The sequence below is a fragment of the Panthera leo genome, chromosome C1 (genome assembly GCF_018350215.1).
Source record: "Panthera leo isolate Ple1 chromosome C1, P.leo_Ple1_pat1.1, whole genome shotgun sequence".
Classification (NCBI taxonomy): domain Eukaryota; kingdom Metazoa; phylum Chordata; class Mammalia; order Carnivora; family Felidae; genus Panthera; species Panthera leo.
Window position 1 is genome coordinate 65,320,634 of NC_056686.1, and position 19,239 is coordinate 65,339,872.

Genomic DNA, 19,239 nt, shown 5'->3' on the forward strand with positions numbered 1-19,239 from the left:
ATTTTTTTTTGCTGAGGATGGTAGTGTTGATTAAGACTAATGTATACTAAGTCTTCTGAAATGCTGAAATAGTTCATGGCTCTAGACCTGCTATTGTGTGAATTTACAATGCAGTCTTGTTAAGGTGGTCGTATCCCTGAGGCAGAAATGATCTCTGTCTCTCTTGTGTAACTGTTTGAAGTGCTAGATGTTTGGGTATACATATCAAGTGGTGAGGGCTGAGCCAATTTAACATGCTGTTGGCTCTCCCAACCACTGGGAAAGTTTGGCTACACATTCCATGCTGGTTTTTCCCAAGTATTTTGGATTCCTTGTCGATGATGCAGCTTGGTGTTCTCATTAAATGGAAATTTCTCTCGACAGATGGATACAATTTTTTTTCTTCAGATGGACACAGTTTTATTGCCACTGACCTATTTATGATTTTTTGAGAGTGTCTTATGGGAAATGTGGAATTTGCAACAAAGTTAAAGAACTCCTAGCTACCCAAACTACTGAAGACTATTTAAAACAGTTCAAGCCCATGGAGGGGGCAGGAAGGGAGCTGTTAAATTCACTAGTAAGTTGGTGATTATATAAATAATATTAAAGCTTCTATTAGTGCTACTCTGTTAGTTTAGGCAGTACACACATCCACACAGACAACTGATATCTCATTCTTAAAAAAAAAAAAAAAAAGTTTGTCATAGCTTCTCCCTGGGACCCTTTTCAATACTTTGATTCTCACTGATCCCTGCTTACCTCTACCCCCATAGCACATTAGCTGTTATACCCCTGGCTCTAGGTGGACAAAGATTCTTGTTTAATGGTTGTTTTGTGAGTGTGCCTCATACCCTCATGTTTGAATACATGTATGGATAATGAATACTTCTTGAAAATAGCATTTTTGTTTTGGTAACTTACCATGCCTAGCATGATGCAAAACATAAAGTATACTCTCAACAAATACATGTTGATTGGTTTATCTATCTGGGCACATGGTAAAGCATATATTCTCACATGAGATTTTTGACAGCAAAAAGCCTCTTCCAAACATCCATTTCTTTGAAGGAGTCTAGGAGAAAAGACACTGAAACAATAAGACTTCAATTAATTTGGATCTTTGTGAAATAGAAGGCTTTGATAACCCTGGATAATCTACTGAAAACCCATTTTTTGAACATCTCTTAAAAATATACTAATAAGCTTTTCTGCCGTAATAATCATAACATGTGTGTAAGTGAATCTGTTTTTGATGATTACATTTTTTTTTCCTTAAAGTTCGGTTAGTCTGATACCCATGAGGAAACTGAAGCTCACAGAAAGTAACATCATATATATCCCACAATTAAAAAAACAGTATATCCTTGACTGCTTAATATTAAGAAATTAAGAGGCATGTTTATATTCCTTAATTTAACAAATATTTATTGAGCATCTACAATGAACTAGACTTAGTTCTGGGTTTTGCTATTCTTTTCCTTGTGAGGCTTACTTTTTTGTGGAGGAAATCTGATCGTAAATGATAAACATAATACTAACTAAATTACCTTATACATTAGAAGGTGATAATCATGGGGAAAAATAAAAATGTAGGTTTAAAAGGTTATTTTTTAACCTCTGGGGGCAAGGTGCAATGTTAAATAGATGACTGGGTGCAGGTAATATTTTATTGTAGTTTCATAATACAGGTTAAATATACTCAATCATTTGGTAATTAACAAACATTTATCGAGCAACTACTATATTCTACTATATTTAGTCACTGTGTCAGGAGCTAGGAAAAAGGGACTATAGTCTTTGGTTGTACAAAGCTTGCATTTTAATGTGGGAGACAAATGTTAAGTAAATCCACAGATACATATACAATTACACATTGTGTTAAGTGCTGTGAAACAAGGTAACTGGAGGAGATCTATTTTATGTTAAAGATGGAGGAAAGCCAGGCTATCTGAGACAGAGACATGGGCTGGTAGGACACAGAATGTAGAACAGAACTGGAAAGACAGTTCTAACAAAGCAGAAAGCACTATAGACATCGAAATGAAAAAATGAGCGGAGAGAATATAGGTGTGAAGCATGGCTTAATTGTGTTGGTGGAATATTTAAGTAGTTAGAAATGAGAACAACTTAATTTGCAGGATAGAAATTTTAAAATTTATTCATTTGGGAGAGAGGTCTGCATATTTGACTCTTCACTTTGTCTTCTGTCCACACAGAACTCTTTCAGTGTCTGAGATGTGGAGTAAGGTTTTCTCTTGGCCTGGAGATAAGCCACAGCACTTAAATGAACCATGTAGCATCTTTATGCTTTACTTATGGGAGCATGTCTGGTGAGGAAGAAGTCCCTACATGACTTTGGGCTGGGTACTTACCTCTTCTGAACTTCAGTCTTGTCTTCAGAAAATAGAGGTGATAACAGAACACTGAGTCATTAGATAAAGGCTGTTTTCTGTTGTATCCCGAGCAATTAACATGGTGTCTGGTACACTAGATGAAAAATAGTCTCTGAGTGCATAGGTCTATTTGTGAAGAATATTGAGGAGAGCCAGTTGGTTTTATATTTTATTCCCAAATGCAGCAAGTACAGTGCCTTCCTTTCTCTAAGAGCAGCCATGTTGAGAAACGGATGGCTTGCCTGATCGACTGATTTTGTTGTGGTCTATGGTGAGTCTCATAAAAAAAGGGAAGAACTCTTTGTTCCTCTTCCCACTGATGTCTATGAGAAGCACTTGAAAAATCTAAGTCCTTGGTCTCTTAGGATCTTATAAAGAATCCAAGTGGCTTAACAGATGTGAAAATCTCTGGAAAATTTTAAACACTAAAATCAAATGGCGTGTCTTGACTTTCTGAACACCTTTCTCAAGCTGTAGCTGCCTTACCTATCACGAAGTCCTCCTCTAGAAAGCCAGTAGAATCTAGACAGAAGCATCCTTTCATCTCACCTCTTTATAGAGCTTGTTTGTTTTCCTCAGACCGAGGAACCTCATTTAAAGGCTCCTAGAAGGGTACGTGTCTTTAAATTTCTCTCTAAAATGTCCAACAGTCCTTGTTAGCCCACTTGAGGTTTGTGAAGGATATAGAAAAGTGTGGCTGGCTATGCTTGATTCTGTTTTTGCTTATATAATTCATTAGGGCCATCCTATTGCAGTTTGGCATAGTTTTGTATTATTGTCCATCAGTACTTATGTAATACTTTATAATGGAGAGTGCTTTCCAGGCATTTATTACAGAAGCCTCTGTTATCAGTGACAAATAGTTCTAGCAGGCTGTTCATCACACAGATCTGTCTGCTTTATGGCTTCAGCTAGAACATTAGAGTTTGCCAACACTCTCTACAAGGCATAGTCAGTAAAATAACATTGTTTTTTTGTTTGTTTTGTTTTTTGTTTTTGGTATAATCATGGGATTTTCAAGACTCTGGGTAAAAAATTGGTTCTTTTGGTGTGCATTTTTGTATTGGACAGAGAAATGGTGTGGAGGTATTCCGGAGAATTGGATCATCTAGACAGGAAAATTATGGAACCTTTTTTTAAGTCAAATATCTGAGAAAATATGGAAGTTTATAGAATTGTTTATATGATTGTTTCCCAAGACGGCTCCACTGTGACCCATCACTATAGCATAACATTTAAGCTTTGGAGTCAGATAAGCCTAGGTTCAAATCCTTTTAGATGACTAAGTGAGAAGGAACCAGTCAAATGGCTGACATTGAACTTATCACTTTGGCCTTGGGCAGTCATTCTACTTAAAGACCCTGAGCCTGTATTTGCTCTGCTGTAAAAGAGGGATGATGTCTTTTTGAAGAACAATCCTCCTGGGGATTAAATCTAGTAAAACCCAGAACAGTGTTTGCCTATAGTATACATTTACCTAATGGTTCTTTTTCCTTCTCTTCTTGTTCTTCTTTTACTATCTGAAATCTCACAAAAAAAATAGCAATAATAAAGAGGTTCAGTGGTGAACGAAGTTAAAATTAAAGAAAAAAAAGTAAAAAAAAAAAAAAAAAAAAGAAAAAAATCTTCTGGTTGGAAACCTGGAAGTGCATTTCTTCTTTTCTCCTTGAAAATTAGTATGAGAGAACTTTTTTTCTATTTATTATAAACCCCATCCTGGTGGGGAGTGTATAGTGTTCAATGTTCACAGAGGACTTTCTAAATGCTTGGTATGCATACAACACTGTTGTGGGCTCCTAGGGATGGAATTTGAAGGGCTTAGGGAAGGGACAGGTCACACAGAGGAATTTCCATACATTCTGCACTCAGAGGACATGTAAACTGACCCAGGACTCCTCTGTGTCAAGACTTAGAAGGAACTCTCCCTAGGGCTCATAGCGTTCTCCATAGGAGTAGGGATGCCAAACTGCATCCTGGGGAGTCATGTGCCCTATTCTATATTAAACCCCACTTCTCTCCTCAATGATCAAAACTGCAGGAGGCTTTGGCTATTCTTACAATAAGACACAATGGAAAGCAGAATTGGTGGTTTTCTTTTGGACAATGACTCAGACCTCAGAAATGTATTCATATATTTAAAAAACATTTTTTTCCTTAACACTTATTCATTTTTGAGAGACAGAGAGTGAGTGGGAGAGGTGTAGAGAGAGCAGAAGACACAGAATCTGAAGCAGGCTCCAGGCTCTGAGCTGTCTGCACAGAGCATGGTATGGGGATTGAACCCATGAACTGCAAGATCATGACCTGAGTAAAAGTTGGACACTCAACTGACTGAGCCACCCAAGCACCTTGTCAGTAAAGGGTTTTGAGAAGAGAAATAGTTTGCTTGGGTTTTCATTTTCATTGCGGTGGCATAGGAGAAGGAAAATCACCTGCAGGGCAGTGGCAAGGATACAGCAGGCCTTGGCTTCCTATTCTTCTGCTTTTCTCATTTGTAAAGTGGGGGTTTCTAACACCTACTGACAGAGATGTGGAGATGAAACAAGAGCCTAAAGCGGCAGCTTGTCACCAGTGTGACTGCTGGCTGCTGGCTGCCTTGGTTTCCCCAGTGGGATCAGTCTCTGGATTACTGGGAGCTGAGCAAAAGAGAGAAGCACAGTTTGAAGGAAATAAACATTCACTTTTCTATCTTCTATACCTTCCTCTGTGTCCAAAAGAGCAGTCACTTTCCTGGGGGTAACCCTATCAATGAAACAGACATTCTCTCCTCTCTCAGGCCCCTTGATCTGCTGGCCTTAACAGCCAGTCTTTTCTAAAAAATAACAATCTACCGTAAAATCAATTTAAAAAATTTTTATCACTCTCTGAATGAATGAATGAATGAATGAAACAACAAATGGCCTTTAACCTGAGCTCTGTTTTACCTAAGACACCCTCCCTCCCTAAGCTATTTTCCAACCTATAACTGCATATTAGACTATGGTCTGACAGATTTGTTTCAAGAATTCAGTTAGATCATGCATGTGTGAGTACCTCCAACATTCTAATGTGCAATAGAAGTGACTTTTTCTTGTCATACATATATCGCACCCCAAAAGATGCCCAGCATAGAGTGTGCACAGAGGATACTGAATGTTGAAAGGTGTCTATTTAATTTACTTATTGTCCCATATCTTGTTATATAAAAAATTTGCATGCCAACAGATATCCAAGAACAATAGGTCCCAATGTGGTTGACAGTTACTGGTTCTGATGAACTGTCTCCTCTTGGCCTGTGTTTGACCTTCATTGGTTTTCACTAGTTTGGATCCTGACACTGCTCCTGCTGGAGGTGGTATCTTCTTCTGCTTCCTCATCCTACAGGACAGAGCTGAGATTTCATAGCTGTACCTATCTACATACAGGCCCTGTCTCCTTGTCTCCCATTCAGCAGCCCCTCTGTACTAGGAATCACCAACTTATGTGTTCAAGGGAATGTACTTGCATGACTCCATGAGAGGCCAGCTAGAATAACACAGCAGGGCCAGAGTCCCTCAGATGGGGTGACAATCTTGACTCTAGTCCTCCTGACCTGCTGTAGGAAGTAGCGGGACTCCTGAATTTCTGATGTCATATCAACCACCCACTAATTTGAGTATCATTTGTTTTTATCAAGTTCCTCTTTTAAAGTGTAGGTATCCTTGGAGGGTATATCCTAATGGTCATTCACACTGATGAAAATAAATTTTGTTATATAATTTAAAAACAAGAAGTTAAATGGGTGGTGATCTGAAAATAATTTCCATACTGACTAATGTTGTGGTGTTCCTAATTTTCTTCATATAAATGTTGCCAAGAAGGAAATTTTATTGGAGGACAGTACATGAAACAACTTGTGATTAAATGAAAATAATGTCTTTTAAGAAACTTTTTGGAAAGTCTGATTAAAAAATTTTCAAAGTGGCATGGCAAAGTATATCAGTAATTAATTGAATTTAAACAAAGGGTTTACCATGATAAATGGCTGGTTGACAGGCAATTACAGGACAAGTGTACCATTTGAGTGGCATTGCTAATGATATGACTTATGATAAAGGCTGGCACATTGGATTACATCGTTATGGATTTTATAATTCCATTACACTTTTAGGGTAACTATTAAGACAATTTTCTTTTATAGGAATTGTTGTGTGGATTAATTGGGTACTTCAAACTCTTGAGGAGAGTTGTAATGCATGAAAATATGAGGTTGTAGCTTTGCAATAGAATTTAAGGTAATTTGGCTATAACATTGGCTACCTCATGGGTAACAAAGGGTGAATTTGTCTAATCTGGCTAGCTGGGTTTGCATCCTCCTCTTCCTTCATCTCTTTATGATGAAATGAATAATGAAAAATGAAAATAATAACAAACACAAAGTTTGTGTTTAATGTAGTTGCTACTCAAGCAAAGGAAAGGACCTTCCATATAAGAAAAAGACTTTTCTTTGGTTTTGTGTAGAGAAGCTGTGTTCCCTTTCTAGAATTAACAAAAAACTCAATATGAAAAGAAATGGACCAACAAGGGGACACTTTACCAGATCAGGAAGAATGAACTGAATGCATACATAATTTTTTGTAATGTTTATTATTTTTGAGAGAGACAGTGCGAGTACGGGAGGGGCAGAGAGAGAGAGAGAGAGAGGGAGACACAGGATCTGAAACAGGCTTCAGGCTCTGAGCTGTCAGCACAGAGCCCAATGTGGGGCTCAGACCCATGAACCACGAGATCATGACCTGAGCCAAAGTTGGACGCTTAATCGACTGAGCCACCCAGGTCCCCTGAATGCATATTTAAAATCTATGAATGAGACTGACAGAAATGAATTCTGACAGTTCCATGGACTAAGGAGACTGATGAGGGTGGAGTGTGAAGACATAGGATTGAGAAAGGGAGAGAGGAATTTGGGGAGAATTTGGGATAAGCTAGTCAAGACTGGAGACTTAGATCATCTCTTGCAATTTATTGTAATTACTTGTGTAATGAATGGTTATGAATTGTTTGTGACATGCAGGGTGTAAGAAATATCATATTTCTGTCTGTTAAAGTCTAGCTTCCAGTTTCTTTTCCACGGTTGGCAAGAAGTACAATTTTAGATACTTTTTGAGATTCCTTCTTCCTCCTTGGGTTGAGTCAGGTCCCTGGGGCTTATGTAGTCCAGGACAAATGCAGGAGAAGTCAGAGATTTGTTATGGTGACCACTGAGAGGCTCTTGTTCCAGGCTGTATGTGGTCCTTTCAAAGACAGAGATGCTGCTGGCTTACCCACTCACCTTGAAGCCACGGTGCTTAGTGCTGACACATTACACCTCCTTGTAATCACTCCCACATCCAGGGTGGCTCTAATCACCCCCTTTTTTTCTTTCCTTATTCTCTCCGTGGCCATCCCCTCTTTTGAACTTAGAGTTTGGACCACTGACCCTTCTCTGGGAAGTATCAGCCTCTGTCTATCACCCTCTTAGCTTACCAGGCTTGGTTTTCTTACTAGGCCTACACATTCAAATACACAACCATCAGTAAAGTTCCTTAGGCAAGGAACTACAAACTAGGGAACACATAGGTCTGTTTCTACAAAAGAAAGAGCTTTAGTTTTGCCAGAAGTCCACAGAAGCAAGGACACACACACACATATATATATGTATTTATGTAAATAAAATATATATAGTGCATATACATGTATTTATATAAAAAATTTAAAAATTAAGTCATTGATTAATTTTTCACTAACTCACCTTGTTAGAATTGTTTAATTGTATGCCCTTCCCATTGCTCTTAGTTCTGATAAGACAAGAACTGTGTCTGCATACATACCATTGTTTCCCTAGTACTGAGCGTGTAGCACGTACTCAATAAATATTTGTTTAAAGAAGAATAGGTAATGAGGTAAGCTGAGAGGGTTCACAAGGTCATAAAATAGAGAATGTTTTTAGAAAATGTGATGGAGAATTAAAGTTTTATTCACTCGAGAAGTCTAGAACTTAAAATAATGAAGAAGGACGTGGGGGCCTGGCAGAATCAGAACAGATCTCTGCTTCTCCAAGGACCCAGAAAGCTGAAATAAAGTGAGGTCTAGATATAGGACAGAAAAGTGACCTAACTTTGAGGCTTAAGGAAAGTTGATGATGAGCAGGATGAAGGGCAGGAAATATTGAAAGACAAGCCTGCTTATTTCAAACACTTGCTGAGCTAAGTGAATCATTTTCACCATGTGTCTGTTATATAGCTCATCTCTACAGAAATTTTGCCTTCTGTATTTACTGACCATAGTAACATGGACTATACTCCTATAGCAGATATAGGACTAGAGGAGAAATCAGTCCCTGAATCCTTTTATGATTAATAATAACTTAATAGTGACTATAGCCACAGAAAATTGCCAAGGGAACTTCTATTTGTCCAAAGGAACTTGTTTTGTCAGTTGCTAAATTTATTTTCTGTTTCGGATGCTTGATAAACTAACAAAAAGAGTGCATTAAAATTTTTTTACTTATTCACATGTCCAAAAATATTTCATGAATACTTGTTATGTTCAAGAATACAAAAGCTTGTAAGATGTCATTGTTGCAATCTAGTATAGGTTAAGGTTAGTGATGGTGGTGATGGTGTATATCATAAGAAGGAAAAGTTAAGCCAAGTGTAGAAAAAATGATGAAATAAGGTTCTATGGTAGGACCACAGAAGTGGGCTTCACAATAAGGCATTCAGAAGGAGAGATTATATTTAACAGAGTGATTGTGGAAAATTTGACATAAGAGGGGGCAATGATCTGGATATTGAGTGATTTAAATAGGTGAAAGTAAAGAGGAGAAGGCAGAACGTTATCTCAGACAGAAAAATGAAATGGTCTTTTCCCTTGACTAGCTTTGTTTTCTTTCTGGTAATCAATTGAGTAAACATATTGATAGCTGTGTGTGGTTTGCCTTACTGTGATTATTATCTTGTATTTATATACTGTGAATTTCAAAGCTTGATTGACGTAATTTCCCTACTATCTTGAAGGCCTAGAAGTGGTTTGTGGTCTTTAGGGAGGGCAAGATTTCCCAGAAAATATAGTGGTGAGATTCTTAGATTTGGAAAATACTAGGCATGCATTTTTCTCTGGTTTTGAATGATTCCTTTGAGTTAACTGACTGATCTAGGAATATGGCTGTTATTCTATCCTGTGCTTCAGACTTTTCTATTTGAAACTCATCCTGCAGAAGGTCATGTCTTAGGATTTGTTACTCTTTCCAAGTCAAAGAAAACAAAATCTCACATTACATATGTCAAGAGCATGTTTTTATTTATTTTTTTACCAAAAATGAACTTGGGGGGCAGGGTAAAGTTTCTTTTTTGAAATATATTCTGCTGGAAAATGGGAAGTTGTACAGATTTGAAAACACAAATATTTAAAATATCTTTGTGTACTTAAAAAATGTAATTAAAATTTAAAATTAAATAAAAAGGAAAAATATATCAAATATGACAAAGTAATATTATTTTTGCTATGTATAGGATATATAGAAATTGATGGTAAAAGTTCTGATACCTAAATAGTAGGTGGTTAAAGGCATTAACAGGAAAAGTTCCTTAAAAGAAGAAACATAAATGACCAATAAATATGTGAAATGACCTTTAGTACAGCAAATAAATAAATGAAAATTAAGACAAGAATGAGGTTTCATTTTCACGTATTAAATTAATAAAGATTTAAAAAATAGTGTTCTAGGGGCGCCTGGGTGGGTCAGTCGGTTAAGTGTCTGACTTTGGCTCAGGTCATGATCTCGCGGTTTGTAAGTTTGAGCCCTGCATTGGGCTCTCTCTGTGCTGACAACTCAGAGCCTGGAGTCTGCTTCAGATTCTGTGTCTCCCTCTCTCTCTGCCCCTCCCCCACTCATGCTCTGTCTCTCTCTGTCTCAAAAAAAAAATTAAAATTAAAAACATTTTTAAAATAGTATTCTAATATCAAGGATAAGGTGAAAGAAGCAATTGCCTATACTTTTGAAAGACAAATTGGTAATATACATCATGTTTTTGATCCATTCCCTATTCCTGACCCACTCCTAGCTATATTTTCCCTCTTCTGAAAATGTATCCTAATGAAATGTTATGTAAAGAAAAAAAATAGAGAAATAAGTCCTTTGCATGCCCACTGCAATGTTATTTGGCTTTGGATTCAGAAAAAATTGGGGCACCTGGCTGACTCAGTCAATAAAGCATGTGACTCTTGATCTCAGGTTTTAAGTTCAAACCCCACGTTGAGCACAGAGCCTACTTAAAAAAAAAAGGTGGATTCAGAAAAAAAAAATCTGGACTCATATTCAAAATACAAATAAGGAAAACCCCAGAAGAAATACATTAAATTGTTAATTCTGGCTATCTGTGATAAGAGCACTATGGGTGAATGTCCTTCCTATATTTGAAAATTTTTTTATATTTTTCAATTTTCTACTTGATTAAGAAAGGAAAAATATATCATGACATATAATAAGAAGAATTCAAATATATGAAAAATAGTTTGTTATGGAAATAAATTTTTAGTTTTTTTATTGGTAAAATATGCAATTTCATTAAGAATATCTCATGATAGAGAGTTCATGAAAAGAGTCACCCAAGATGGTAACAGAGAAGGCTCCTGAGCTTCACCCTTCCCACGGACACACTGATTGTACAGCTACACATGGAGCCTCTCCCTCTGAAAGAGATCTAGAAATTAGCTGAGTGGCTCCTATAAATCTGATTACTGAGAAAATATCCACATAGAAACAGGTGGGGAAGGATAAGGCACACTGTCACCATAAACCCCAATGCCAGCATAGCGCCATGCAATTGGGCAGAAACCCCCAACTCCTGCTTCTCCCTGAGGAATGAGGGTTTGAACCCCACATCTAGTGCCCCAAGTTTTAGGACTCCCAGTGGAGTGGTGGGCTTCTAAAACACCTAGCTCTAAAAGCCAACAGGGCTTGTGTCCAGGGGATCCATGAAACTATAGCAAACAAGCAATTTTTAATGGGCCTCAGGGTACATAAGAAGATAGACGATACTGCAGATTCCTAAAATAATTGTTACTGAATTATATAATGTATTGTTTAGTAATTGGTTGGAATATTTTTATGTGCTGTCTTTATGATTTATCAGTGCAAACAATGGGAAATCAGTTCTTTGTCTTCAGTGACTTCTATATTCTCTTTTCGTGCCTGTTACCATTTCATTCCTAACATTGATGCTCTGTGTTCTCACATAGAGCCTCCAATCTTCCAGCTAAGGTGTTATTCCTCCAGGGAATAATATTTCTTTTTTTAATATATATTTTTAAGTTTCTTTTTGAGAGAGAGAGAGAGATTGCATGTGTGAGTGGGAGAGGGGCAGAGAGAGAGTGAGAGAGAAAATCCCAAGCAGGCTCCATGCTGTCAGCACAGAGTCTGACATGGGACTCAGTCTCATAAACCATGAGATCATGACCTGAATGGAAATCAGGAGTTGAATGATCAACCAACTGAGCCACCCAGGCGTTCCCCAGAAATAGTATTTCTTAAAGGACCTCTAGACAGAAGGCACTGGAACTTATCACGACAGAAGGAATTGCTAATGATAAAATTTAGGAATTTACAGGTGTTATAGACTGAATATTTGTTTCCCTTCAAAATTCAAATGTTGAAGCTCTAATTCTCAATGTGATGATATTTGGAGGTGGGACTTTTGGAAAATAAATAGGTTTAGAGTGGGTCACAAATGTGAGACACTCTTGATGGGATTAGTGCCTTTAAAAGAAGAGAAAGAGAGAGATAGAGATAGAAATAGAGAGAGATCTTCCACTCTGTGCAGGCACTGAGGAAAGGCCATGTGTGGACATAGGTAGAAGGCTGTCATTTGCAAGCCAAGAAAAGGGCCATTAGTATACACTGAATCTGCAGGCATCTTAATTGGACCTCCTGAACTCCCAAAAGTGTGAGAAATAAAAGTCTGCTGTTTAAGGCACCCAATCCAAGGTATTTTATTACAGCAGCCCAAGCAGACTAAGACAATAGGGATGATACCTTTTGGCTAGCATTCTGCCTTTCCTTTTGTCACATAAGACATGTATGTTGTCTTCTCTTATTTTTCTCATATTTAACATGTCTCTTCCTGAATGTTGGAGGCACTTCACTTTAACCAACCAATGTCCTCTTTCCCTGGCATTATGTTTATATTTTTTCTACTGATGGGTTGTTCTCTGTTCCAACAGCAACTCTTGTACTACTAAGCTCTATTTGTTTATAAATTATCTTATTTGTTTGCCAAGTCAATTGCTTTCTGGGGCAAGCTGTGTTAGGATGTAATAAGTCTTAATACCATTTGCAAGTCTCTCCCACAATGTGGTTATGTCCACACATGCAAATACATTTGACTGAATTCAGCAAAAACATCACGTTTCATTATTCTGTATAATGACAAATAACTCATTTGATGGCATTCTCAAATTTTTGGTTGTTGGATTTAGTCATGTGTATATATGACCTATAAGAATTGTTAGCTTACATAAAAAATTTATTGAAGGCTTTAAAAAGTTTTAAATATCTTTACTGCAAAGTAAATAAATTTTTCCTTGGCACTTTAATCTACCTAATATTGCTAATAAATTTTAGAATTTAATCTGTAATAAGCTTCCTAAAGCAATCACTTTTGTTTGCTTTACAAGAAAGACCAGTGTCTATTTTTTTTTTCTTGCCTTTGAACTCATTTGGACACACTGTCATGAAGAGTTACTCAAAAAACATGATAGTCTCCTATTGAGCAAACATTAGCTAGATCTATGTGAAATTATTATTAGGTCATTTTTAACTTAGAAAAATGGCAACAGTATTGTAATGATTACTTTCATAAACTCACTGTTTTTCTTCATTTAGATTTAATGTTTTCATTATAATTTGGACATTAAAGCACTATGCTCATTCACATCTTGAAGTTCATCATGTCAGTAGTGGGCTTTTGCCATTGCCATGGTTTGGTTAACTGATTTGTCACATTTTTGTACCTCACAGTTCATATATCAGTAAAAACATATATGGTTTATGGAGGGTGGTTATTTTACTTTTTAGGATGGACCCACCTGCAAATTCAGGTCAAAATGAAATGTGTCAGTAATAATTTGGACACCATTGTTTTGATAAGGTCAATAGTACTCACATTTCCCGTGTCCATTTGGACAAGTCTTATGAAGGCTCTTGTGTTTAGTCTAGTTCACACGATTTAGTGAGCTCCTACTATAATGCCAGAGAATAAGCCAGGTGCTGCGAATCTGAAGATAACTAGTATATAAATATGTGACAATAGTGTCGCATATTGCAGTGTTAAGGGTTAAATAAGGTTGAAGTACATCTGTAAAAAATCTCCATCATCATTCCAATAGCAATGAGTTAATTCAACAAATATTTATAAAGCACGGTCATAAGCCTGGCCCTGTGTTAGGCACTGTGTATCCAGTGAGATATAGCAGTGAACAAGACACACATTCTTCCTGGCCTCCTGGAGCAAAGCACTTAAGTGACATATATTTAGCAATCAATATAGGGCCATTTGTAATTGTATTCAATTAGTTTTGCTTACTGCTACTGGTGTGAACTCTCTGAAACAGGAATCTGATTATGTTACTTTTTTTGCTTAATAATCTTGAGTGGCATTTTGTTGCTGTGAAAAAACATCAAATTCCTTAGTATGCTTTTGTACTTTGATCCTTGATGAATTTTCCAGTCTCTACTCTTTTTTATGTGTTCTAGGCTGTGGGCAAACAAGAGTACTTACTGATCCCCAAACGTATTATATGATTTCATGCCTCTCTATGCCTTTGCTCACATGTTCCTTTTTACCTGGTAAGTCCGACCCCTTCTACCTACACATACATGTTTTTCACACTTGTTCTTTTGGCAAGCTCCTACTCACTTATATGTCACCTGTTCAATGACCTCCCAAACATAATTCATTGTATTTCTGTAGCTCTTTGTATAGTCATCTACTTTATAATTTATTGCTGTTATTTTTTTGTGAGTCTCCTGGGCTAAAACTCTCTTTGAGAGTTCTAAACTGGATGCATGTTTTCTTAAAAAAAAAATTAATGTTCATTCATTTTTGAGAGAGAGCGCGAGCAAGTGAGCAGGGGAGGGGTAGAGAGAGGGGGACAGAGGATCTGAAGTGGGCTCTGTGCTGACAGCAGAAATCCTGATGAGGGGCTTGAACTCATGAACCATGATATCATGACCTAAGCCAAAGTTGGCTGCTTAACCAACTGAGCCATCCAGGCGCCCCTAAACTGGATGCATCTTAAGCTTAAATTTTCTTCATTGCTGAAACTTTCTCCATCTTATTACCTAGGAGATTACTTCTGTTACTCAAAACAAGAACAAAACTGTGTCCCATCTTTATAAGAAATTCTATGTGTAAGATCTCATTAGAAACTCAGAACTATTTTTGGGAGCATTCGGGGCGAGTAGAATTGTGTCCAGTTCACAATCAGCTAATCTGAAGCTCAGGTCTATGAAGTGTTTGTATCAAAATAACCAAGAAAATGCGAGATTATGATTGTTTTACATTCTCATCTCTGTCCATTGACATCCATTTTCTTAACTGTCTATACCAAAAAGTTCATATAATCACTTCTTTTTCCACAAAATTGTCATCATATCAGAAGTGGGACCCAACCCATGGCTTTTACACTGAATTGAATACATATTGATTGAATCAAACAGGATTCTTCTCTGTAGTCCTTGTTTCCAGGTTAACCAAGAGCATGAGTAGGCATGGTGATGATTTGTGCTCTGATTCCACCAGGTGGTCTTTCTTTGGCTGTAGCCTGTGGGTCCTGAATGCTCCACACTGTGAACTGTGGTTTCCACTATTGCTGCAGCCCTATTTCTCTTGCCCTAGGGCAACCATCTCCCAGTGGCTTCTCTTTAGCCACTGCTCTTGGAGTGGTGTTGGTGGCCCAATTCTTAGAACTGGGAGTATTTATCCACAGGGAATGAGATTTGTGTCTACAAAAGGTAACCTAAGGACATTGAATGGGCCTCAGCCCTGTACAACTCAAAGTCAACACTTTTGAGCAGCGATCAACTTAGGGCTTCATGTGACTCTTTTGACTTCCTCCTACTTCAGGGTGAGTTTCTTATATTTTGGCGGGTATTTCCTACTCAGATTGGGCAAATCTTTGTTATGCTTAGTGTGTTAATCTTGAACATTATACCACAATCCTCTTCATTAGTTTTCCAAGGGGCTTTAAGGGTCAGATACATGTAGGTATTTCATTTAATTTTATTTCAACCAACACTTATTGGGCACCTATTATGTCTCAGGCACTATGCTTGATTATAGAATGTTCAATTTTCTTAAAATTGCAGGGTTGTCCCAATTAGCCCTCTGTTATAGACGAGGGAACCTAGACTCTGTGAGAGTTCAATAATTTTCCCAAGGTAACAAAGTCAGTAAGTGGCAGAGCTGGGATTGAAATTTAGGCTTGTCTGAACCTGTGGCCTCATTCTGCTTTCCAGTATGATCACCACTACAATCTATAGCCACTTAAGACTTCTGAGGATTTAGAGATGCCTGGGTGGCTCAGTTGGTTACATGTCCGACTCTTGGTTTCAGCTCAGGTCATGATCTCACAGTTGGTAGGATGGGACTCTGCCCTGATGGTGCAGAGCCTGCTTGGGATTCTCTCAGCCCCTCCCCCACTTATGCTTGCTCTCTCTCAAAATAAATAAATTAATTAATTAAAAAAAAGACTTCTAAGGATTTAACAAGCATGAATGACAGTACCCTGAAGCTACCATTTTAGGGTGTACTGGAGGAATACTCTTGCTATTGCTGCAAGTGCCAGTAGAATCTATAAGGCTTGTAAGATGTTGTAAATGGCAATAAAAGGCAGCAACCTGTGCATAATTAAGTTTTGCTCTCCCTCTTTAACTCCCAATGTAGGGGAAAGAGAGACTATTTTTTTTATAACTTAACTTTCTAAGTGACTTAGACATCCTTGAGGGCTTCTTCTTTTCTCTACTCTCATGAGCCCTGTAAGGACTAACATGTTAAAAATTAAGGTTATTCTTTCCAGATGCTGGAGTTTTGATTGCAAGTAGAATAGGAGTAGCTAAGTGGTGGTGGAGCTGGCGTTGCCTATGGAAAATGTTCAGACAACACACAAAGACCTGCCAAGTTTCTTGCAATCTTTTATTTGTATTGATGTGTATTTGGCTCAATGAGCTCAGCTTGAGGTTGTGGGGTTGATTGGTATGACCAAGCAAAAGAACTCTGGGGGTATCCCTCCCCATTCCTATGATTCCTGAGTATTGAGAAGGTTAAAGATATCAGATCTGCGTTTAGGTAAGAAAATGAAAAACATATATACTGTTGGTGAATATGTTAAGTATCTTAAGAAATTGCTTAATTCAGAAAGTAAATGAGAAATCAGACTGAGGGAAATTCAGAGTATTTAAATGAGTACTTGCCTCTAAAATTACTACTATGTGATTTGAGAAAATCACGAATTCACTATGAAATCATATTAATTCATCAAATTTCATCTTCTGCCTTAAAAAAAAAGTACTTCAAGTCTTATTCATTTTTGTATTTCATGGAGATTCCTTACCTGCCTTAAGAGTAGGCTTCTATTTATTTCAGGGGTAACTGTTCAGCTTGCCTTTCTACCTCTCTTGGACTTTCTAATGGGAACCAAATTTTGATCCATTAGGTTCCCCTGTAAAATTACCTTGTGGGTTTAGAAGCTGCCATGTATCAGTAAAGCTAGCAGCAATTTTGACCGTGGCTGTGTTTTCATTTTCAAGTAAAAGATATTTCATAGTCTCCATTTTTTGCAGAAATGTGTTTGTTACCAATTTTGGTCTGATTTCTAAACTTGCCTCAGTCTTCAACCATGAGAGAGGAGGACAGATACCACAAGGGAGTGTAGATGTGTTCAGTTCAGAGATAAATCTCTACCTGATTTCCTGCATTTTTCTTATGGTTTCTATTACATGAGAGAGAGAAAGGAACTGTGTATTATCAGTACAAACCTTAAGTTGTCCAGGTGATGCGCTTGTCACACTAAAAACATCTTCAATTTTTCTGATATTGGGAAATTGTTCTGTGTAACAAAAGTCAAACATTTTCTTTATGTTTGGTTGTGTTGAAATAGTGGTTCACAAATCCCGGACATCTTTTTGGAGTCTCTAGGAATTCTGGACTCAAGAAGAAAACAGTTTGGAAAACAATTTTATAAATTCAATTGTACTAACAAAAGTCTTCCAACACAGGCAGCATGACACATGGAAAAACTCTGGGGTCGGATGAGTCTGGGTTTGAATCCTGGTTCTGCCACTTACTAACCATGTCAGCTCGGCCAGAATATTTCCTTCGAAGAGCTTCAGTCTCCTCCTCTGTCAAATGATAAAGTGAATACATACACTTCAGAATTATTATGAGAGATCAAAATATGCAAGTTTAGACAAGAGAAGGCCTCTCAATAGTTGGAAAATATTTTAAAATATAATATGAAAATTGTTATTGCAGAAGTTAAATTTGCACCGTGAAGCATACAAGCCAAATGCTAGTATAAGGCAAAGACCAACGCTAGCAGCCTAAAATGTGGATATGGATCTTTCTACCTGTTGCCATAGCTGTAAATAATATACTAACAGCTGTTATTTACTGTGTTCTTATTCTGTACTGGATATTATATATATAATAATAATCTGTAGTATAATAATAATATGTACTAGATATATAAACATTATATCATTTAATCTTCAAAACTATTCTATGGGGGTAGTTTATGTGATTACAGTCAACAAGCGTAGCTGAAATTAACATCTTAAAAATAATTTACTTTGTCATTGTACAGACACAGTCATTGGATTTTCATAAAAATACGTTGGACTAAGTCAACTTTACTCACAGATCTTTGAAATTAGTCCAGTGGTCTAGTCAAGTAGGAAAAGCTCCAGGAAAAAGAGTTGTAAATAGAATCTGAATATTTTATTTATTCATTTTTTATGTGAGTATGTGTTTGAAACGATAAATCCTAGAACCAACCCATCAAGTTTTCTAGGACTGTGAACAGTATGAATTGAATGGTGTTAGTGAGCTCTGTGAAGCCAGAAGCTGCTTCAAGCTGCCTGTTGTTTGACATAGGTATTTAATACCTATGGTATTTAACATAGTAGGTACTCAATGGTACTGAATGAAACTTTGTTGAATAAATAAATTAGTTTTAATATGGAAAAATAGGCCTCTTTGGACCTCATTCGGATAATTTTTTCTCACCGATAATTTTAAAGCTTTCAAAAAAATTCTAAATAGTTGAATTTAAATCTATTCTGAGTTTTTCCACATGAACATTGGGTTTTGTCACTTTTTTTTAAATTTGGAAAATATTTTTTAAATGTGAGAAAATGTATACATAAGAAAAGCTCATATTTAAATTACAAATATTAGTATATGAATTGTAGTTTATACAAGTAGCTATATCATGAGTAGCTAAAGGAAGGGAAATAACATTTGAAACATTCTAATAAGCTTAAATTTTGAATATAATCTAGTTTTAATTTTTTTCTGCTAATGTTTTCTGGACCATAGACAGAGTAAAATAAAAAAAGAATCAAAAATAGCTAGAATAGAACATTACAGTGCATGTAATGTTGTAAACACTGCAAAGTGCTTTATATGCAATGCTGTCAGGCAAGTATTGCTATCCTTCCTATTTTTACAAATGAGAAAACTAAGGCATGATGGTCAAATGACTTACCCAAGGTCACACAGCCTGCAAGAGGTAGAAACAGGTTTAGAGCACAGCTCTCTCTGAGTCCACATCCTGCAATCCTGCTTGTCTGTTGTGTCCAGAGCTC